This window comes from Coregonus lavaretus, assembly GCF_964263955.1.
Source record: "Coregonus lavaretus genome assembly, chromosome: 6".
NCBI lineage: Eukaryota > Metazoa > Chordata > Actinopteri > Salmoniformes > Salmonidae > Coregonus > Coregonus lavaretus.
Genome location: NC_139993.1, coordinates 27,021,065 through 27,043,487, shown reverse-complemented (window position 1 = coordinate 27,043,487; position 22,423 = coordinate 27,021,065). Strand labels below are relative to the sequence as shown.

General features: G+C 46.0%; 1 pseudogene across 1 annotated transcript in view; it reads right to left on the bottom strand.

Annotated features, from left to right (window-relative positions):
- Positions 1-21,621, bottom strand: part of LOC311130993 (fucose-1-phosphate guanylyltransferase-like) — a 34,228-nt pseudogene extending 12,607 nt beyond the window's left edge. Inside the window, exons 1-4 of the transcript in view lie at positions 21,525-21,621; positions 9,518-9,610; positions 8,523-9,292; positions 3,555-3,611 (exon numbers count right to left, since the gene is read on the bottom strand). The product of the transcript in view is annotated as a fucose-1-phosphate guanylyltransferase-like (transcript). The remainder of the gene's footprint in view (positions 1-3,554; positions 3,612-8,522; positions 9,293-9,517; positions 9,611-21,524) is intronic.
- Between the last annotated feature and the right edge of the window lie 802 nt (positions 21,622-22,423).

Below are 22,423 nucleotides of genomic sequence, written 5' to 3'. Positions count from 1 at the left end.
TCATATTACCTGTGGAGTGAAGTACAGCATGACTACTCACTCCAACTCCAAACATGTTAAGAAAAACAGTATACACTCTTAGAAATAAGGGTACATTTAATGTACAATATTGTTCCCTGGGGTTGTTCCCTGAGGTACATGTGTGGATAAATAGTATGGTACATTTTTGTACTCAATATTTTGAATTGAAAGGTACAATAATCACACTCTAACTTTTAAAAAAAGGGGTATGGTATGAAGAAGGTACATTTCTCTTTACCAGGGTACAAATATATTTTGTGTTCCCTCAATATCCACCATAAGGTACAATGATGGATTTGTTGCCACATAAAAGGAACTAAGGGCTTTGTCACTGGGGTGGTATCAATTATTTGTATATATAGATGACAGACAGGGGGCGCTGTTTTGAAGCCACCATCTTGGCACTCTCTCACATTTACATTTACGTCATTTAGCAGACGCTCTTATCCAGAGCGACTTACAAATTGGTGCATTCACCTTATAGCCAGTGGGAACTCACCATTGTAAAAAATATTTTGGAAGCTATAGAAATGCATTTATTAATGTCTACATTTGTTTTTGCCATGTTTATTATATTATAGACAATTTAAAGCATACTTATATAAAAATATTTTCTTGAAAGTATAATATTTATGAAAGGTCTAATGTTACTGTCCCCACTACAACAACAAAACTATGTAATTTTGTCCTTAAAACATTTAATTGAAATACTGTACAATTCTTCTGGGGAGTGCCAAAATAGCCGACCGGTGGCTCCAAAGCCTCTCATTTGCCAATACATAGCATCAGCAATACAGGGTTTATATACAGTGCATTCGGAAAGTATTCAGACCCCTTGACTTTTTCAAAATGTTGTTTTATTCCAAAATTGATTATATCGTTTTTTTCCCCTCAACAATCCACAATACACCATAATGACAAAGCAAAAACAGGTTTTTATAAATTTTGCTAATTTATTACAAATACAAAACTGAAATATCACATTAACATAAGTATTCAGACCCTTTACTCAGTACTTTGTTGAAGCACCTTTGGCAGCAATTACAGCCTTGAGTCTTCTTGGGAATGACGCTACAAGCTTGGCAGACCTGTATTTGGGGAGTTTCTCCCATTCTTCTCTGCAGACCTCTCAAGCTCTGTCAGGTTGGATGGGAGTGTCGCTACACAGCTATTATCAGGTCTCTCCAGAGATGTTAGATCGGGTTAAAGTCCGGGCACTTGTCCCGAAGCCGCTCCTGCATTGCCTTGGATGTGTGCTTAGGGTCATTGTCCTGTTGGAAGGTGAACCTTCGCCCCGGTCTGAGGTCCTGAGCACTCTGGAGCAGGTTTTCATCAAGGATCTCTATGTACTTTGCGCCGTTCATCTATCCCTCCATCCTGACTAGTCTCCCAGTCCCTGCCGCTGAAAAACATCCCCACAGTATGATGCTGCCACCACCATGCTTCACCGTAGGGATGGTGCCAGGTTTCCTCCAGACGTGACGCCTGGCATTCAGGCCAAAGAGTTCAATCTTGGTTTCATCAGACCAGAGAATCTTGTTTCTCATGGTCTGAGAGTCTTTAGGTGCTTTTGGCAAACTCCAAGTGGGCTGTCATGGGCCTTTTACTGAGGAGTGGCTTCCGTCTGCTCACATTCTGGCCACTCTACCATAAAGGCCTGATTGGTTGAGTGCTGCAGAGATGGTTTCCTTTTGGAAGGTTCTCCCATCTCCACAGAGGAACTCTGGAGCTCTGTCAGAGTGACCATCGGGTACTTAGTCACCTCCCTGACCAAGGCCCTTCTCCCCCGATTGCTCAGTTTGGACGGGCTGCCAGCTCTAGGAAGAGTCTTGGTGGTTCCAAACTTCTTCCATTTAAGAATGATGGAGGCCACTGTGCTCTTGGGGACCTGACATTTTTTGGTATCCTTCCCCAGATCTGTGCCTCGACACAATCCTGTCTCGGAGCTCTATGGACAATTCCTTCGACCTCATGGCTTGGTTTTTTCTCTGACAAGCACTGTCAACTGTGGGACCTTATATAGACTGGTGTGTGCCTTTCCAAATCATGTCCAATCAATTTAATTTACCACAGGTGGACTCCAATCAAGTTGTAGAAACATCTCAAGGATGATCAATGGAAACAGGATGCACCTGAGCTCAATTTCAAGTCTCATAGCAATACTTAAGTAAATAAAGTACTTCTGTTTTTTTATTTTTAATACATTTGCTAAAATTTCTAAAAAACGGTTTTTGCTTTGTCATTATTGGGTATTGCGTGTAGATTGATGAGGGAGAATACATCTATTTATTCAATTTTAGGGTAAGGCTGTAACGTAACAAAATGTGGAAAAGGTCAACGGGTGTGAATACTTTCCGAATGCACTGTACATCATTTGTACCATAATCATTATCTTACAGTATTTGCCAGCATGCTCTACTGCAGGTTTAATTTTTAGAATTGTTTTTAATATCTGCGTTTTTGCATGTACATTGATTGATTAATCTTATGCTACACAAAGATAAATAAAAATGTGTAAACTAATCCAATCAGTTAGTTACATTTTTTGCACATGTTACTGAAATGGTTGTTCCAGTTTAAATGGCTTAGGTATTCTCCTCACAATGTTCCTAACCCTGGCAGTCATTATGAATGCAGGTTGCGGGTGAATAAAACATTTAAATGGTTGGATATCCTAACTCTAGCTGGATTCCATTTATTATCACTTTGCAAGCCAGAGTAATGGTACATTTCTGGAAACATTTTCTGGTTTTCCAGCAATCCCGGTTGGAAAATTTCAGTTAATTATTTTTGACCACACATCAGTGGAAGTGTTGTACCAGTTTAAGTGGTTTATGGTAGAGGTACATTGTACCTGTGGACTACAGTATATGAAATAAAGGTACTATCTAAGGTATGAACTGTGGTACTATTATGTACCTTTAACTAAAAGTACAAAGGATGACCTTACAGGGTACCACCCCAGTGACAAGAAGTTGTACCCCTTTAAGAAGAAATCTAAAAATTATTATGGAGAGTGTAGGGTTGAATATGTCTGTAATACCTGAACCAATGATCTCATTGAAGTCAAGGTCAGAGAGCTGCAGTTGGAAGATTCAGTGGAGGCTGGCCCAGAGGAGAACATCTGCCTTTTGAGCAAGACATTTGTCGAAAACGCACAATTAACAGGTAGGCTGAACTAGAAAAAAAGAAAAGCAGATTAGCTTGGTGTTTACTATATTGATTACCAGAGAATAATTAGGAGACACACTCTAATGAGTGACATAGCAAAAATAACCATTGAGTTTCAGCCAGCTTTTTTTTTACATTGGCTTGTTGTTTTATTTAGGAGACACTCTCTAATAAGTCCCATAGCAACAGTAACCAGTGAACCAGTGAGTGTGTCATTGTCAGCTGACAGTGATGTGAAGTGCTGCTGGGATGATGCAGGATGCAGCGTGTGTGTATGTGCATGTGCATATGTGTGTGTGTATCAGCTGAAGTGCTGGGGTGATGCAGGATGTAGCGTGTCATTTGTTTCACTCCACTAGTACCTTTAGTCATGCTTTTGATCTTGCCCAGGGGGGACAGCACAGACACGTAGGACCCATCTGAAAGAGTAGTGACAAGATAAACAGGATGTTCACTGAAACACCCATGTTTCTGCTCAAACTATGCTCAACATTAGTCTGATCCCAGATCTGTCTGTGCTACCACAAGGAGTTGTCAAGAGAGCAGAAACAGACTGGAGACAAGGCTAGCTCAACATCTATTCCTTTGTAGAAAATGACATATTTACTTCTGCTGTATCAATAGTCTTGGTAAGGTGTTATCTTAGACTTAAACATTAATAATCTTAATAGGCAACATCCTCTCCTTTGTAGGGCTCACCAACAGATATATAGCATCAGATATTCATTATATGCACTACATGACCAAAAATATGTGGACACCTGTTCCCGTGTAGCTCAGTCGGCAGAGCATGGCTCTTGCAATGCCAGGGTTGTGGGTTCGATTCCCACGGGAGACCAGTATGAAAAAAAGTTTTAAAATGTTTGCACTCACTACTGTAAGTCGCTCTGGATAAGAGTGTCTGCTAAATGACTAAAATAAATAAAAAACCTGCTCGTGGAACATCTCATTCCAAAATCATGGGCATTAATATGGAGTTGGTCCCACCACTTTGCTGCTATAACAGCCTCCACTCTTCGGGGAAGGCTTTTCACTAGATGTTGGAACATTTCTGCAGGGACTTGCCTCCATTCAGCCACAAGAGCATTAGTGAGGTCGGGCACTGATGTTGGGCGATTAGGCTCGGCTCGCAGTCGGCATTCCAATTCATCCCAAAGGTGTTCGGTGGGGTTGACGTCTGGACTCTGTGCAGGCCAGTCAAGTTCTTCCACAATGATCTCGGCAAAGCATTTCTGTATGGACCACGCTTTGTGCACGAGGGCATTGTCATGCTGAAACGGGAAAGGGCCTTCCTCAAACTGTTGCCACAAAGTTGGAAGCACAGAATCGTCTAGAATGTCATTGTATGCTGTAGCGTTAAGATTTCCCTTCACTGGAAGTAAGGGGCCTTGCCCGAACCATGAAAAACTGCCCCAGACCATTATTCCTCCTCCATCAAACTTTACAGTTGGCACTATGCATTCGGACAGGTAGCGTTCTCCTGGCATCCGCCAAACCCAAATTCGTCCATCGGACTGCCAGATGGTGAAGATTGAGTCATCACTACAGAGAACGCGTTTCCACTGCTCCAGAGTCCAATGGCAGCGAGCTTTACACCACTCCAGCCGACACTTGGCATTGCGCATGGTGATCTTAGGCTTGTGTGCGGCTGGTTGGCAATGGAAACCCATTTAATGAAGCTCCCAACGAACAGTGCTTGTGCTGACGTTTCTTCCAGAGGCAGTTTGGAACTCGGTATGAAGTGTTGCAACAGAGGACAGACAATTCTTACGCGCTTCAGCTCTCGACAGTCCTGTTCTGTGAGCTTGTGTGGCCTACCACTTCACGACTGAGCCGTTGTTGCTCCTAAATGTTTCTACTTCACAATAACAGCACTTACAGTTGACCGGGGCAGCTCTAGCAGGGCAGAAATTTGACGAACTGACTTGTTGGAAAGGTGGCATCCTATGACGGTGTCACGTTGAAAGTCACTCAACTCTTCAGTAAGGCCATTCTACTGCCAATGTTTGTCTATTGAGATTGCATGGCTGTGTGCTCGATTTTATACACCAGGTGTGGCTGAAATAGCCGAATCCACTAATTTGAAGGGGTGTCCACATACTTTTGTATATATAGTGTATATCATCAGATAGAGAACATTAGTCAGTCAGTGAATATCTTTGGCCCGAGATGGGGTTTGATGTCAGAGTACCCCAGTGATCCCGTTCTCCTCCACTCATCTCCTCCAGGCTGGGAGTACTCATTGCAAGGGGAGTCATCCAGGGGATGCTTGTAGTGTTTGAGCAGAGTGTTTGCATGACAATGAGTGACAAGGAGTTGACATGATAGCACAAACAGATCAGGGACCTGGCTAAATCTGTACTGCTGATCCCCTGAAACCCCAGGACTGGACACACTCTAGGCATTTTAGCAGGAGTGCAAAATAATGTGTGATATTTGATGTGACTCCATCATGTGGTAACACCATGAAATTACTCCATGCATCACATTCACTGTATGAAAAGGCCAATGGATAGAATAATTCTTATAAAACTTACAGCAAATTGCAATTCATTACTCACTATGGAAACAAGGGAGAAAACATTGAATTAACTTGTTAAACATATTATATGTCCAATTAATGCATTAATACAGTTGAAGTCGGAAGTTTACATACACCTTAGCCAAATACATTTAAACTCAGTTTTTCACAATTCCTGACATTTAATCCTAGGGGCGGCAGGTAGCTTAGTGGTTAAGAGCGTTGTGCCAGTAACCGAAAGGTCGCTGGTTCTAATCCCCGAGCCGACTAGGTGAAAAATCTGTCGATGTGCTCCCGTAAGTCGCTCTGGATAATAGCGTCTGCTAAATGACTAAAATGTAAATGTAAGAATGGGAGAAACTCCCCAAATACAGGTGTGCCAAGCTTGTAGCGTCATACACAAGAAGACTCAAGGCTGTAATCGCTGCCAAAGGTGCTTCAACAAAGTACTGAGTAAAGGGTCTGAATACTTATGTAAATGTGATATTTCATGGATTTTTAAATATATACATTTGCAGAAATGTCTAAAAACCTGTTTTTGATTTGTCATTATGTGGTATTGTGTGTAGACATTAAAAAAAGTATCAATTTTAGAATAAGGCTGCAACGTAACAAAATGTGGAAAAAGTCAAGGTGTCTGAATATTTTCAGAATGCACTATAGAGCCAGTGCAAGAATGTCAGTGCAAAAAAAATGGTAAGAGATATACAACCTGACAGGCAGCATAAAACACTCAAAGACAACAACCCATTACCTGTACATGTCTGAGGTGGTCTTGATTTATAATTTCCCATTGAACTGTACTTTTCTTCCTGTATACGTTGTTGTTTTGTTTGGTGGAACAGAGGAGTGAAACAGTAACACTATCCTTATCTCTGTCACAATAGAGTAGGGCCAGATAAAGCTGGATCATGGCAGTGTGCTAAAAATAAAACATCTCTGAGAGGAATACCTGACCACTATGACAACTGATCTCTCTCTGTGTGTTGTGTGTCCACTGCTCTTTTCAAACAGCAGATGGCCATTACCTTTCATTTTTCCAGCCCAAGCCATCAGTCAGTTTTCAATGTTGATGTTGTCAACTGCTTGATGGCCTGAAAACAAAACAATGTTGTCAGAAGTGCAAGGACATTGTCTTAAATTTTGACAAGTGACAACTTGACCACAGAACAGTACCTTGCAGTGATTTAGTAGAAGTATTTACATAGAGCTGAGGAATGGAATTTTGCTAATGCCTTCCAGTTCATCTATTAATCCTAAAGCTGCCAGACTATGTGCCAGTCCAATGTGACATAATCGTTCTTGTGGTGGATATCTGATATTCTCTCTGGGGAAACCAAACAATCATGCCAGCATGACATCATCCACTATATACTTGCCTCTGTATGCATTCCGATAGGCCACTACCTATACATTACTGTGTAGCATTGTTTCCCAACTCCTGTCCTCGAGTACCCCCAACAGCACACGTTTTTGTTGTAAGCCCCGCCCAGACAAACTCACCTGACTCAACTCATCCAGGGCTTGATGATTAGTTGACAAGTTGAATCAAGTGAGTTTGTCCAGGGCTACAACAAAATGGTGTGCCGTTGGGGGTACTCAAGGACTGGAGTTGGGAAACACTGCTGCAGAGCCGGCTCCAGGGATAAGCAACATTTGGTAGTGCATCAGCAGTTTTCCTCTTGTTTTGTCAGTCACTGACAGTCACTCAATTAGCCATGTCAGCTGACAATTAGTCAGTTTGCTAAACTTGTGGTAATCATGGCCGAATTACCGACCGGCAAGCAGGGCACGTGCCCAGGGGCCCTGACCTCCAGGTGGCCCATATTGATTTTGTTAGTCACTCTCACTCAGATATCATTGACATGGAATAAGTCATGTGTAGAATTGCAGGAAATTAGCTTTAAAACTGCAGAACATTATATCTGCACCTTGGTAAAATAAGTTGAATTGCATGAAAGTTGTTATAAAATTGCTAACTTTTCTCTACGCCCCATGGCAAAATGTGTAGAATTGTAGGAAATTAACTTTAAAACGTTATCTCTGCTGTCAAGAGCGAGGCCACCAAAAAACTTTGCTTGCTTGGTGGGGGGCCCCCCAACCAAATCTTGCTTAGGGCCCCCAAAAGGCTAGAGCTGGCCCTGCACTGCTGTATAGGATGTCAAGCGCTGTCCCTTACACTTGCTCTAAAATAGAGCACAGTACCAGAATCTATTTTAATTCGGAGGAACATGTCCCATACCAGCATAGGACAATGAAGAGACACACAACACAACTTTCAAATATTTTCTGTCTTTATTACAAAATGGATTGTCACTACCATGTCATTTCAACATAGACCATTTTTTAAAATATACTACAGAAATAGCATCTTTGTAACAAAAATTATCTACATCCAAATCTCCCGTTTATGTATCAAACAGCTGATCCAACCATTGTATCTGAATGCTATCAAATACCCACCACATTGTATCCCTACTTCAGTTCAATTTAACACACAATCATTCCATTCATGATTACAAAGGCATAATGGGTATTACAATCAATAGTAGCTTAGCTATCACTATAGCTCAATCACAGTCAGCTCCATTTCTTCATCTCTACATCCTCCATTAGTTTCTTCCTGTACTTAAGCATCTCCTCCAGGTTTTTTTGCAGGGCCTCCTGTAGAGACATCAGCTTGGTGCCTGGGGGCAATGTGACAGTGGACCCGCCCGGCTGCAGCATCTCCAGAGTCAGAACGAGTCGCGCATGTCCGGGCACACAGGGAAGAGACAGGTGTTCCAAAGACTTCAACTCAATGTGTTACCAGAGAACCTCAGGCTCTCGGGACTCAGGCCCCACTTGGCCAGGCACTCCACCAAACTGGCCCCGAACAGGTTCCACACCTCCATATTCCCAGGGGCCCCCACGCCCTTCTTGAGGTCGTCCTCGATGCCGAAGGTGATGGTAGCAATACCGGTTTGGCCCTCCCGGTTCACGCAGAGGGAGTGCATAAAGAGGTACTCAGTGGTGGTGCTGATGTGATAAAACTTTGAGAGCCACCAGGTTGAGCAGGGTTCCCTTAAGGTGGTGGAAGATCTTCTGATGCATCTCCACCAGGCTGCTCTCCTGCTTGCTGACATTTGCAGTGTTGTTGGTTGTAATCTACATAATATGTACTGCCTGCGTACACAAACTCAGCATCACTTAGAAGAGACACACAGCTATCCTGGCTCTTACACACAGCACCATTTTCGTGCATCTTCTTGACGCTAGGTTTGTGCAGAAAATGGAGGCAGGTCCTGTAATCCATGTCGGCCAATACAGACTTCTCCTTCTGGTCCAGCACGAAGACTGGGCTGGGTTGTTCCGATGGAGATGGGGGAGGGACGGGCTAGAGCAGTGAACCCAGACATGTCAAACCTGATGTTCCCATCCTCTGTTATGCTGTAGAGCTCTATGCAATCCGCACTGGTCACCAGCACACCCAATTTCATGTGCTTGGGGAAATACACAAACACGACTAGTTTGATCTCCAGCATCTGGTAAAGATTTCCCCCAGGGCACTGGCATTGGGCAAGCACTGACTGAATCCACCTAGGAAAATCACTGTTATTTGAAAACATTCAATAATATATGCTATTTAGCTGACACTTTTATCCAATGTGACCTACAGTAGACTTACAGTAGTGCTTGCATAATTATTTTCAATAATATAGGCCTATCTTACATTTATATCACTTTTACATAATTGCCAACTAATATACAGTTTTAGAATGTAATTTTCACAGTAAAACATGTATGATGAATGAACGATTATACCTGCATGAATCAGAAGGACCCTGTATCCACCAAGCGCCTTCCCATAGATGTCTTCCAGCCGTTGCAGAGAGTACAGTATTGCGCCTCCATTTCCTGAGAGAGAAGTTCAATTCAGTCAAAGTGAAATGCTTCAGTGAAATTAGGGGCCGTATGTATCTAGGACAAGGTCCTCCTTGTCCATGTAATCTTATTCAATGTGATTCAAAGGGCAAAACTGATCCATAATCAGCACATAAATCAGGATGGCTCAAACTAATTTAAGTGGTCTAATGCATACGAAACGGGGCGTCCACAGAATAACTAACATTACATTTGCGTCATTCACCTTTTAACTTTTGCCTATTCACTTCTTGTGGATATGAAATTGATTGAAATTGAAATGCTCTGACTCGAAACTGCTGCAGTGTTGTCATCTGCCTCGTTTCCGGGTTTAGTCACATGGTTATTAGCATGCCCGAGGGATACAATGTGTCACTACAATCAGAGACGGAAGAGGATGCGAGACATCCCACCTCCTCATTTTTTCTCGTTCATATATATTCAAATGAACTAGACCAGACCCAACCGCTATCGCATTGGTGTCTAAGGGAGAGCCACCTCTACATGCTTTGTAAGTAGGAAAAGCTGCAAAATCGGCAGTATATCAAATACTTGTTCTCCCCACTGTATATATATACACACATACACATACATACATACATATATATATATATATATATATATACAGTGGGGGGAAAAAGTATTTAGTCAGCCACCAATTGTGCAAGTTCTCCCACTTAAAAAGATGAGAGAGGCCTGTAATTTTCATCATAGGTACACGTCAACTATGACAGACAAACTGAGAGAAAAAAATCCAGAAAATCACATTGTAGGATTTTTTATGAATTTATTTGCAAATTATGGTGGAAAATAAGTATTTGGTCACCTACAAACAAGCAAGATTTCTGGCTCTCACAGACCTGTAACTTCTTCTTTAAGAGGCTCCTCTGTCCTCCACTCGTTACCTGTATTAATGGCACCTGTTTGAACTTGTTATCAGTATAAAAGACACCTGTCCACAACCTCAAACAGTCACACTCCAAACTCCACTATGGCCAAGACCAAAGAGCTGTCAAAGGACACCAGAAACAAAATTGTAGACCTGCACCAGGCTGGGAAGACTGAATCTGCAATAGGTAAGCAGCTTGGTTTGAAGAAATCAACTGTGGGAGCAATTATTAGGAAATGGAAGACATACAAGACCACTGATAATCTCCCTCGATCTGGGGCTCCACGCAAGATCTCACCCCGTGGGGTCAAAATTATCACAAGAACGGTGAGCAAAAATCACAGAACCACACGGGGGGACCTAGTGAATGACCTGCAGAGAGCTGGGATCAAAGTAACAAAGCCTACCATCAGTAACACACTACGCTGCCAGGGACTCAAATCCTGCAGTGCCAGACGTGTCCCCCTGCTTAAGGCAGTACATGTCCAGGCCCGTCTGAAGTTTGCTAGAGTGCATTTGGATGATCCAGAAGAGGATTGGGAGAATGTCATATGGTCAGATGAAACCAAAATAGAACTTTTTGGTAAAAACTCAACTCGTCGTGTTTGGAGGACAAAGAATGCTGAGTTGCATCCAAAGAACACCATACCTACTGTGAAGCATGGGGTGGAAACATCATGCTTTGGGGCTGTTTTTCTGCAAAGGGACCAGGACGACTGATCCGTGTAAAGGAAAGAATGAATGGGGCCATGTATCGTGAGATTTTGAGTGAAAACCTCCTTCCATCAGCAAAGGCATGGAAGATGAAATGTGGCTGGGTCTTTCAGCATGACAATGATCCCAAACACACCGCCCGGGCAACGAAGGAGTGGCTTCGTAAGAAGCATTTCAAGGTCCTGGAGTGGCCTAGCCAGTCTCCAGATCTCAACCCCATAGAAATCTTTGGAGTCCGTGTTGCCCAGCGACAGCCCCAAAACATCACTGCTCTAGAGGAGATCTGCATGGAGGAATGGGCCAAAATACCAGCAACAGTGTGTGAAAACCTTGTGAAGACTTACAGAAAACGTTTGACCTGTGTCATTGCCAACAAAGAGTATATAACAAAGTATTGAGAAACTTTTGTTATTGACCAAATACTTATTTTCCACCATAATTTGCAAATATATTCATTAAAAATCCTACAATGTGATTTTCTGGATTTGTTTTCTCATTTTGTCTGTCATAGTTGACGTGTACCTATGATGAAAATTACAGGCCTCTCTCATCTTTTTAAGTGGGAGAACTTGCACAATTAGTGGCTGACTAAATACTTTTTCCCCCCACTGTATATACATATATACACACATACATACACACATACATACACACATACATACATACACATACCTATCCTTTAAAAAAAAATATTCCCCTTTATTACTTTCCAACCCCACCACCCTTTCCCTACTTGGAGTAAACTAGTGAACAACAATGCTTAGGCCTCTACTTCCAGCTTATACTTACTATCTACATTTTATGGACACAGTCAATTTTACAATAATTCTATTTTGTTTTTTCTCCTGAACTTCTTCTACTCTCAACCTCTCTGATCATTTTCATGATGTCCATCCGGTTTGCTTCTATATGAATATCTTTCTAACTGTGCTCTTTCACAAAAGATCCCAACCTACAACCTATTATATTTATTATGGACACAGTTTGCGTGGCAGCTGCCTCTCTAACCTGGTGGTCCCTGCACGCACCCCACACCTGGAGTTCCAGGTCTCAGGCAGCCTCTGGAACTGCCGTTCTGCTGCCAACAAAGCTGACTTCATCCCAGCCTATGCTAACCTCCAGTCCCTCGACTTCCTGGCGCTGACGGAAACATGGATTACCACTGAAAACACTGCTACTCCTACTGCTCTCTCCTCGTCTGACCATGTGTTCTCGCATACCCCGAGAGCATCTGGTCAGAGGGGTGGTGGCACAGGAATCCTCATCTCTCCCAAGTGGACATTCTCAATTTTTCCCCTAACCCATCTGTCTATCTCCTCATTTGAATTCCATGCTGTCACAGTCACTAGCCCATTTAAGCTTAATATCCTTGTCATCTATCGCCCTCCAGGTTCCCTTGGAGAGTTCATCAATGAGCTTGACGCCTTGATAAGTTCCTTTCCTGAGGATGGCTCACCCCTCACAGTTTTGGGGGATTTCAACCTCCCTACGTCCACATTTGACTCATTTCTCTCTGCCTCCTTCTTTCCACTCCTCTCCTCTTTTGACCTCACCCTCTCACCGTCCCCCCCTACTCACAAGGCAGGCAATACGCTTGACCTCATCTTTACTAGATGCTGCTCTTCTACTAATCTCACTGCAACTCCCCTCCATGTCTCCGACCACTACTTTGTTTCCTTTTCTCTCTCGCTCTCCTCCAACACTACTCACTCTGCCCCTACACAGATGGTAATGCGCCGCCGCAACCTTCGCTCTCTCTCTCCCACTACTCTCTCCTCTTCCATCCTATCATCTCTTCCCTCTGCTCAATCCTTCTCCCTCCAATCTCCTGATTCTGCCTCCTCAACCCTCCTCTCCTCCCTTTCTGCATCCTTTGACTCTCTGTGTCCCCTATCCTCCCGGCCGGCTCGGTCCTCCCCTCCAGCTCCGTGGCTTGATGACTCATTGCGAGCTCACAGAACAGAGCTCCGGGCAGCTGAGCGGAAATGGAAGAAAACTAAACTCCCTGCCGACCTGGCATCTTTTCACTCCCTCCTCTCTACATTTTCTTCATCTGTTTCTGCTGCTAAGGCCACTTTCTACCACTCTAAATTCCAAGCATCTGCCTCTAACCCTAGGAAGCTCTTTGCCACATTTTCCTCCCTGCTGAATCCCCCCCCCCCCCCCCCCCCCCCCTCCTCTCTCTCTGTGGATGACTTCGTCAACCACTTTGAAAAGAAGGTTGACGACATCCGATCCTCGTTTGCTAAGTCTAATGACACTGCTGGTCCTACTCACATTGCCCTACCCTATGCTCTGACTTCTTTCTCCCCTCTCTCTCCAGATAAAATCCTGCGACTTGTGACTGCAGGCCGCCCAACAACCTGCCCGCTTGACCCCATCCCCTCCTCTCTTCTCCAGACCATCTCCGGTGACCTTCTCCCCTACCTCACCTCGCTGATCAACTCATCCTTGACCGCTGGCCATGTCCCTTCCGTCTTCAAGAGAGCGAGAGTTGCACCCCTTCTCAAAAAACCAACACTCGATCCCACTGATGTCAACAACTACAGACCAGTATCCCTTCTTTCTTTTCTTTCCAAAACTATTGAGCGTGCCGTCTTTAGCCAACTCTCTTGCTATCTCTCTCAGAATGACCTTCTTGATCCAAACCAGTCAGGTTTCAGGACTGGTCATTCAACTGAGACTGCTCTTCTCTGTGTCACGGAGGCTCTCCGCACTGCTAAAGCTAACTCTCTCCCCTCTGCTCTTGTCCTTCTAGACCTGTCTGCTGCCTTTGATACTGTGAACCATCAGATCCTCCTCTCCACCCTCTCCGAGCTGGGCATCTCCGGCGCGGCTCACTCCTGGATTGCGTCCTACCTGACCGGTCGCTCCTACCAAGTGGCGTGGCGAGAAGCTGTCTCCGCACCACGTTCTCTCACCACTGGTGTCCCCCAGGGCTCAGTTCTAGGCCCTCTCCTATTCTCCCTATACACCAAGTCACTTGGCTCTGTCATATCCTCACATGGCCTCTCCTATCATTGCTACGCTGACGATACACAACTAATCTTCTCCTTTCCCCCTTCTGATAACCAGGTGGCGAATCGCATCTCTGCATGTCTGGCAGACATATCAGTATGGATGACGGATCACCACCTCAAGCTGAACCCTGGCAAGACGGAGCTGCTCTTCCTCCCGGGGAAGGACTGCCCGTTCCATGATCTCGCCATCACGGTTGACAACTCCGTTGTGTCCTCCTCCCAGAGTGCGAAGAGCCTTGGCGTGACCCTGGACAACACCCTGTCATTCTCCGCTAACATCAAGGCGGTGACCCGATCCTGCAGGTTCATGCTCTACAACATCCTTACACAGGAAGCGGCACAGGTCCTAATCCAGGCACTTGTCATCTCCCGTCTGGATTACTGCAACTCGCTGTTGGCTGGCCTCCCTGCCTGTGCCATTAAACCCCTACAACTCATCCAGAATGCCGCAGCCCGTCTGGTGTTCAACCTTCCCAAGTTCTCTCACGTCACCCCCGTCCTCCGCACACTCCACTGGCTTCCAGTTGAAGCTCGCATCCGTTACAAGACCATGGTGCTTGCCTATGTAGCAGTGAGGGGAACGGCACCTCCGTACCTTCGGGCTCTGATCAGTCCCAAACACAAACGAGGGCATTGCGTTCATCCACTCTGGCCTGCTGGCTCCCCTTCCTCTGCGGAAGCATAGTTCCCGCTCAGCCCAGTCAAAACTGTTCGCTGCTCTGGCACCCCAATGGTGGAACAAGCTCCCTCACGACGCCAGGACAGCGGAGTCACTCACCACCTTCCGGAGACATTTGAAACCCCACCTCTTTAAAGAATACCTGGGATAGGATAAAGTAATCCTTCCACCCCCCCCCCCCCCCCCCCCCCCAAAAAAAAAGAAAAAAGAAAAAAAAAAGTGTAAATTGGTTATCCCACTGGCTATAGGGTGAATGCACCTATTTGTAAGTCGCTCTGGATAAGAGCGTCTGCTAAATGACGTAAATGTGCCCTTGAGCAAGGCACTTAACCCTAATTGCTCCTGTAAGTCGCTCTGGATAAGAGCGTCTGCTAAATGACTAAAATGTAAATGTAAATGTATATTGTTATTATTTGATGTTAGTTGTTATTAGTCCCATCCTTCAACTCCATTCAACACCATCTATCTCTTAACACCATCCATATAGGATTTCTATTTGCCATATATTTTCCAACTATACTGTGATGTTTTACAAAAATTCTGAACCTTTCTATTCTCATTGTTTCTACAGATTGTGAATTGAAAATAAACATTTGTGCTAAAAGTATTATTATATTATTGATCGATTGACTATGACTTTTCAGATCACCCAGTAATGCTATCTGCAAGGTTAGCTCCAGGTAAATATTGCAATCCTTTAGCCATTCCTGGACCTGTGTCCAAAAACAAGCTACAAATGGACAGTACCAAAACAAATGATCTAATGATTCTGTCTCTTCGCAGCAAAATCTGCAGAGCTGGGAAGATTGTATCCCCCATATAAATAACATTCTATTGGTAGTAAGAATTTTATATAATAATTTAAATTGAAAGATTCTAAGTTTTGAATCCGGTGTCATTTGCGTATCTGTCCATAAACACTATGCCATGTGATCGGTACGTCAAAAATCTCTTCCCAACTATTTTGCAATCTATATGGGACGGCTGTCAATCCTTTGGTCCTTTATTTATCACAGTTTTCCTTAACCAATTATGTTCTTTAATGCAAGGCTGACAGACAAGTTCCTTACTTTCTTCCCCTTCCACTTTCCTCTTCAATTTTTTGCGGTAAGGCTGCAATTATTTGGTTGTAATTTTGGGTAGAGCAGACATTTCCATATGTTTTTGTTAGCTGCATGTGCGACATCACTCCACCAGTTCTACCGATGATATCATTTACGAAGATTATACCTTTATTTTATTTATTTTTGTCCCAAAAAAAAGTTTTTGGGTCAATTAGTATATTTGAGTTTAACCACAATATTTGTTGCATTATTTGTTCTGTCGTTTCTGGAGGATTAAATTGAAATTGCAACCAACTTTCTATGGCTTGTTTTAGAAATAGTGATATTTGGGAGATTATTTCATTTTCAAATAACTGAAAGTGAGAAGTTGTAATCTGAATAAAGGGGAAAAGGCCATTCTTGAATATTGGGTGAGACAATCTTGCTTTGCTCTCCGTTTCACTGTATCTGCCGCGTCAGCGTGGGGCATCTCCATCGGACCAAGCCAGGATAGCACTGGGGATTTCGCTACTGAAGGGAAAGGCGCTGGATTGGGCCACGGCAGTCTGGGAAGGAGGTGAGGCCACAACGCTTCCCTACTCCACCTTCCTCGCTCGGTTCAGGGCGGTGTTCGATCATCCCACGGAGGGAAAGGATGGGGGTGAGCGTCTCCTCCGGCTACAACAGGGAGAGGGGGCCGCGTGCGAGTATGCCCTGAACTTTCGCACGGTGGCGGCATCTTCCGGCTGGAATGAGCGTGCTCTGCGCATGGCCTTCAGGAGAGGCTTACGGGAGAACATCACGACGGAACTCTCATGTCGGGACGACGAGATGGACCTTGATACCCTCATCGCCACGTCCTTTCGTCTTGACGACATGTTGAGAGACCGACAGCGTCCCCAACACCTCCCGGAGCCTCAACGCTCACCCCATCTGAGCTATGGAAGCCGCCCTGCCTCCGAGTCCTCACCCATGGAGGTGGGCAGCACCCCCTACACCACCACGGACCACATATCTCCTGGTGGCTCACTATCTAGGCGGTATGACTACCGTTGCCGCTCCGTGAGTGTTCCGTCATCACCTGTCACCAAACCATTGTTTTTAGTTCCCCTAACGGTGAATGGTTCTTCCTTCTCTTCGCTTTCCACGGCAATGATAGATTCTGGATCAGCGGGGAACCTTATAGATAGGGAGCTGATCTCTGAATGGGGGTTGCCCACCGTGCCACTGCCTTCTCCGCTACACGTCACCTCGCTGAACAATAAACCACTTGGATCAGGCACCATTACGCACGTCACTCTCCCCATCACATCACCATTCCCACACTACCGGAGCACCACGAGGAGCTGTCCTTCCACATCATCACGTCCCCCCTTCACCGGATTGTCTTGGGATTACCCTGTCTCAGACTACACAACCCCACCATCAATTGGATCACCAAGAGGATCACAGCCTGGTCCCCCTCATGCCGGAGGACGTGCCTGCCGGTGGTTTGTTGTTCCACGTCAGTGGAGAGTGCGGAGTCCGCCCTCCAGCCCAACATTCCACATGAGTATGCAGATCTCTCCGATGTCTTCTCTGCCTCCAAGGCTAAGTGTCTCCCTCCTCACACGCCCTGGGACTGCGCCATTGACCTGCTAGAGGGACAAAAACCCCAGAAGAGTCGCATTTACTCCCTCTCCATAGCGGAGACTGAGGCCATGGAGAAGTATTTTTTTTTTTTTTTTTATTTTTTTTTTTTAATTTTTATTATTTTTATTTTTATTTATTTTTTTATTTTTTTTTTTTAGTCATTTAGCAGACGCTCTTATCCAGAGCGACTTACAGTTAGTGAATACATATTTTTTTTATACTGCCCCCCCGTGGGAATGTATAAAGTATGTGACGGAGACCCTGAAACGGGGGTTCATCAGACGCTCTACCTCTCCTGCCTCTGCCAGCTTCTTCTTTGTGGTCAAAAAAGATGGAGGACTGAGACCGTGCATTGACTACCGGGGGCTGAACGCAGTCACCACCAAGTACTGGTACCCCCTCCCTCTGGTTCCGTCGGCCATCGAGCAGCTGCGAGGGGCCCTGTACTTTACCAAGTTGGAGCTGAGGAGTGCCCACAACCTGATCCGAATCTGGGAAGGAGACGTGTGGAAGACGGCATTCAGCACTAAATCAGGCCACTATGAATACTGCGTCATGCCCTACGGCCTCGCCAACACACCTTCCGTGTTCCAGTCCTTCGTCAATGACGTGTTCCGAGACATGCTGAGTAGACAGGTGGTGGTGTACATCGACGTTATCCTGATCTACTCGGCTACGTTCGAGGAGCACGTCAGGGACGTCAGAGCGGTCCTACTCCGCCTCCGGGAACACAGCCTGTTGGTGAAGGGGGAGAAATGCGAATTCCACCAACAGGCCATCTCCTTCCTGGGATACAGGATCAGTCCTCAGGGGGTGTTCATGGAAAGAGCGAAGACAGACGCCGTCAGGTCATGGCCAGTCCCCACCACCATCAAGGGCCTACAGAGTTTCCTGGGCTTCGCAAATTTCTACCGCCGTTTCATCAGGTCCTTCAGCTCCATAGCCGCCCCGCTCATCTCTCTCCTTAAGGGTGGGCCTCAGAAGCTGGCCTGGAACCCTGAGGCTGACGCTGCCTTCAAGAGGCTGAAGGAGAGGTTCACCACAGCGCCCCTCCTAAAACACTCAGATACATCTCATCCTTCCTTTCATCCTGGAGGTGGATGCATCTGAGGAGGGCGTGGGTGGGGTCCTCTCCCAGCGGCAAGGTAAGCCAGAGAAAATGTTTCCCTGTGCCTTTTTCTCGAAAAAGCTTACCCCCGCAGAGAGGAACTATGGAGTTGGAGACATGGAGCTGTTGGCGGTGGTACTCGCTCTGGAGGAATGGAGACACTGGCTGGAGGGCGCAGTCAATCCATTCCGGATTCTCACTGACCACCGGAATTTGGAGCACATACGAGCAGAGAAACGGATGAACTCTCGTCAAGCCAGGTGGGCCCAATTTCGCTTTCAGTTTATTCTGTCCTACCACCCAGGACCCAGAATGTGAAAGCTGACGCACCCAGGACCCAGGATGCACCATACCGGAGAAAGGAAAGATCTGGGGGATCCTATTCTGCCTCCGTCTCTCATGGCACCTGTCATTTGGGATGTGGATGAAGACATCCGCCTGGCGGCTCAGGAGGACACAGCGCCTGCCGACGGCCCTCCGGGGCGCGTGTATATACCCACCAGGGTCCGTGACCGCCTACTGATCTGGGCGCACACCACCCTTACGGCAGGGCACTCCGGTATGATGTGCACCCTACATTCTCTCTCACAAAAATACTGGTGGCCCACCTTGGCTACTGATGTCTTCCGCTATATCAACTCCTGTTCCGTATGTGCCCAAACGAAGACACCTCGGAACGCCCCGGCAGTCAAACTAGTTCCTCTCCCAGTGCCTCAGCGACCTTGGTCCATACACTTTGTCACCGACCTCCCACGTTTTGACGGCTTAACCACAATCCTGGTGGTCGTAGATCGGTTCTCCAAATCATACCGTTTTTTGCCACTAAATGGTCTTCCTTCTGCTCTCCAGGTCGCTGAGGTCCTGTTCCAACAGGTCTTCCGGCATTATGGACTTCCGGAGGACATCGTCTCGGACCTTGTCCCCCAATTCACGTCCCGAGTGTGGAAGGCTTTCCTGGAGAAGATCGGGGCCATGGCCAGCCTCACTTCCGGGTATAGGCCTCAGTCAAATGGGCAGGTGGAGCGCATGAACCAGGAGCTGGGGAGGTTTCTTCGTTGCCACTGTCAGGACCGCCAGGGTGAGTGGGCAAGGTTTCTTCCCTGGGCAGAATATGCCCAGAACTCCCTCGTTCACTCCTCCACGGGGCTCACTCCCTTCCAGTGCGTCCTGGGGTACCAGCCGGCCCTGGCCCCTTGGACACCCAGCCAGACCGATGCTCCCGCTGTCGACGAGTGGTTCCGAAGGGCCGGACAGGTCTGGGATGCCGCCCATGTCCATCTCCAGAGGGGCATTCATCGGCAGATTGACCAAGCCGACCGCCACCGCAGTGAGGCCCCCGTATTCCAGCCTGGTGATCGTGTCTGGCTGTCCACAAAAAACCTCCCTCTCCGCCTGCCCTGCAAGAAACGGAGCCCCCGGTTTGTGGGGCTGTTTAAGGTCCTCTGGTGGATAAATGAGGTATCGTACCGGCTGCTCCTTCCCCCTCACTACCGTGTCTCACCCACTTTTCATGTGTCTCTCCTCAGGCTGGTGGTTCCTGGTCCTCTGGCAGATGCTGTCCCCCAGGGTACGCCCCCTCCGCCCCTGGACATTGACGGGAGTCCGGCGTATGTGGTGAGGGACATGCTGGAATCCAGGTTCCGTGGGGGACGGCTCCGTTACCTGGTGGACTGGGAGGGGTATGGTCCTGAGGAGAGGAGCTGGGTTCCGGCTGGGGACGTTCTGGACCCCAACCTAATTCGGGACTTCCAACGTCGCTGCCCTGACCGGTCCGCTCCTCGTCCTCTGGGTCGTCCTCCTGGCTGGTGACGTCCTGCGGCAGGAGCCGCGCATCCGGGGGGGGCTACTTTCTCCTCCCGTTGCTCCCCTCCGGTGCTCTGATTCGCCGGACTACTGAGCCACCGGTCTGAGTGCACCACCTCGGCAACACCGGAATGGAAACCCAACGCACCCTAAACACCTCCAGCGCACCTGCACCTCATCATCTCATCACCACCCCTATATAGCCCTGGACTGTTCAGTGTTGTGTTGTGTGTGATTGTTAGTGTCTTGTCGTGTACTCGCTCTTTGTTGTTCTCTTGCTCAGTGTTAAGTAAACCTTTACATTGTTGATTCCAGCGTCTGCGTCCTGCCTCTTCGTATCCTCAGTACTCGTCACAAGACCAAAGCAATTGGGCTAGTTAGTGTAGGACTAGTTGTGATGCTTGTTGAAATGTGTATGCTAAAGGTTCAAGGATGAATGCAGTCCAATTCATAGCCTACATTCAGAGAGACATTTATTTTCAACATTTAGTCATCCGTTCGTTTCTTTCAGCCATGTAAATAGCCCTAGCCCGATTACCTACAGCTGTTGGTTGTCTTTTATTGAAACTGGACAAAAGTTTATGATAGCAGCTTTTTATTTTATTTTATAAAAGATGACAACAAAGTGAGAAACGCACCTTGCTTGCTGTCTGCCTCCTCTGCAAAGCCAAACCTTTGAAGTTGTGCATATTAATTGTAGCCATGATAAATGGTACTCTTGTATGTGTCCCAAATGGCACCATATTCACTATAGTTCCATATAGTGAGACACAGCCTTTGAGTTTTACGGATGCCTTGAATGTGCCAGACTTCTAACCCTTTTTTAAGGAGTTCTACATTATGTGGAACAACGTGTGTTAAATGTGTGAAACAACGTGTGTGAAATGTGTGGAACACTTGTTCCACATTTTGTAGAACATTGAAGGTGAGCATGATGCATTCTAGCTCTGGTCCAGGGCATTAGTGCACGTTCCTCCACTAGTGTTCATGAGGTACACTAGTGGTGGAACGAGCACTAACGCCCTGGACCAGAGCTAGATGTTTTCCATCTGTCTTTTCCCTCGCTGGCGTAGTGTTCTAGGACAGCCTGAGACGACTCCAGCTTCTCCATCTCCATGATAACAACATGGGGACTAGGAAGAACATTGAGGATCTGTCAGGCTGTCTTAACCTCACAGCGTTGACCCTCTACGACACGCCCCTGTGCTTAAAGGGTAACTACATACAATGCATCGTCAACAGCATCTGGTCACTGAAGGCTCTAGATAACTTTGATCTCTGACAAGGAGATCATTGAAAACTGGATTCTCCCTCTGCAATTCAAACCACTCTACCCTCAGTTTTACGTGAACTTCTTTCCAACAGCTAAGATGGATTGTAGGCCTACTTGTGGTCGTTGATGTCATTTGCGAGCTCTGTTTTCCCTGATGCCCATGATGTATCCTCCATATTTTTCCATAAACTCTTTGTAAATGATTTAATCCAGGGGCTGTTTCAGAGTGAAATGAGAGTAGTCCATAAAATTATATCAGAGGTCAATAGGATCCAGGTTATTTATTCTCTGCCCGTATCAAGATGTGACGATCAAGAGATTGTATGTCAACCTGAAGAAACTGATGCTAACTGACAGCCCAGAGGTACAATTAATCAAGTTAACGTGTTTCTGTGACAGCTATATTCATTTTCCCATGCACGTTACCATCCAATACATGTTACAACGTGAAATAGATAAAGCTTTTTCCTGTTCCGCAGGTTTTACAAGAGGTGACAAGCTTGATGTCTTTAGAGGTTAAGAAACAGAAAGACATCAGTCCTCCATACAACCTGTGACGAGGTGTGAAAGAAGGAATCAGGCGCAGGAGGTAAAATACCAAAGTCCAGAGTTGAACCGTTTGCATAAATCAAACGCCCCAAGCGTC